Raw genomic sequence first — 2,074 nt, 5'->3', positions numbered from 1 at the left:
AGCCCATTTCCCCTGGGGCAGTGGGGTAGCCTAATGGTTAAAGCATCTGTTCATCACGCTGAAAACCTGGGTTCAATTCCAAACATTGGTAAAATGTGATGTCCATTTCTGGTATCACCAGCAATGATATTGCTGAAATATTGCTGAAAGAGGCTTAAAATCATGCTCACTCACTCTATAGACCTAGATACATATATTATTATGAAAATATTATAATCCTACAGTCTAAATAGAATTAACAGTTCATCAAGCAAACAACTTCATACCAAACAGAATATGAAATGTTGAGCTGTACAATGTATTTTGATTGTATCATCCTACCTACAGTAACTGGCTAGTCATATATCTGTAGACTACATGTCAGTCTTATGGGAAATAATGGGCAGTGGGGTAGCCTAATGGTTAAAGTGTCCGCTTGTCACACTGAAAACCTGGGTTCCATTCTGTACATTGTCTGAAGCCCACATTGCTAAAAGCGGCGTAAAACTAAACTCAGTCAGTCAGTCAGTCAGTCAGAAGCCCATTTCCGGTTTCTCTGTGATATTGCTGGAATATTGTTAAAAGTGGCATAAAACAATACTCACTCACTATGGCAGATAAGTCCTACCTGTTTCCGTATCTTACACATCTTAATGCTCAAAATGCTAAGTGTCAGAAAGAAAATATCAAGCTTCATTCATGGGGCAGGGTTGATATGAAACTATTTTCTCAAATGCTTTGAAGAAACTATTAACATAAAAAGGCAACATAATTTCTTTAGAACACAATCTTATATTTTTATTCATTTTTAAATTGAAAAAAACTTTAAAATGACAGCATAATTTCTGTGAAACACAATCTTATATTATTTTTCATTTTCAAGTTGAAAAAACTTTAAAATGACAGCATAGTTTCTGTGAAACACAATCTTTTATTAATTTCATTCTTAAATTCATTTGTATAAGGAAAACATCATCTGTCATTATGTGATTGTGGGCTTGTTTCTTTTCAGTTAACTGTGCTACATAGAGGCAAAGATATTCCATTTATGTGAAATATCTTTTGTACATATATCTATTTGAATAAGATGCACCTGTTTAAACAGTTGATAAAAGTTGTCAATTTGAAACATGATAGTAAAGTGGAAAGGGATGTTTGTGCTGTACCTACTCCCCGCTGGGTTCTATTTTTAGCTGACCTCTGGAGCAGACAAACCTCAAAGGAAGACAAAGACAAAGGAAGATGAAGACTGACCTCAAAGGGTGGAGATCGAGCTGAAGGGGTGGAGAGCAGTGCAGCAGCACCGTACTACATGATGTAAGTGGGCATGCTAATACAGTCTCCATGTGTACTTAAGTATGTACTCAACACTTGTCTGTGCTGTAAGTACTTCTAGCAGACATTTCTCATGGTTATTGAAGGAGTTCTGTCAATTCTGTATATAACATCTGTATCACATGCCCTCCATTGGTACATATTACTGTATAACATCTATTGACCTAAACACATTATTTGATCAGCTGCAGTTTACTCTAACAAGAATATCTGTAGTGTGGTTTTACACAATTCATCACTGGAAACTGGAAACACAATGTCCATTCCTGATCTGAGTGAGACTGACCCTTCTATGTTACTTGGAACAAGGTTTCCTGCTTACTAGAGGTGAGTGTTAAAACTAAACTCACTCACATGCACTCACTAAAGGTGAGTGAGTGAGTTTAGTTTTATGCCACACTATATTCCAGCTAAATAATCGAGTCTCGACCAGACAATCCAGTGATCAACAGCATGAGCATCGATCTACGCAACTGGGAACCGATGACATGTGTGAACCAAGCCAGCGAGCCTGACCACCCGATCCCGTTAGACAAGCATGGGTTACTGAAGATCAATATTCTAACCCGGACCTTCACGGGTATACTAAAGGTGATGTATAATGGATACAAAAGAAGTTTTGAAATTTTGTTTGGACATTTGCGGACAGTGTTCTTTCAGACATAGACTCTGTAGCTGACACACTGCCTCTGTTGTGTAATGGATAAAGTGTCTGGACATAAAAAATATCAAATTTATGAGTGAGTTAGCGAGTATGGTT

Source organism: Haliotis rubra, unplaced genomic scaffold, assembly GCF_003918875.1.
Source record: "Haliotis rubra isolate DU_JTF1 unplaced genomic scaffold, ASM391887v1 Scf507, whole genome shotgun sequence".
NCBI classification, from domain to species: Eukaryota; Metazoa; Mollusca; class Gastropoda; order Lepetellida; family Haliotidae; genus Haliotis; species Haliotis rubra.
This window is presented reverse-complemented; position numbering follows the sequence as displayed.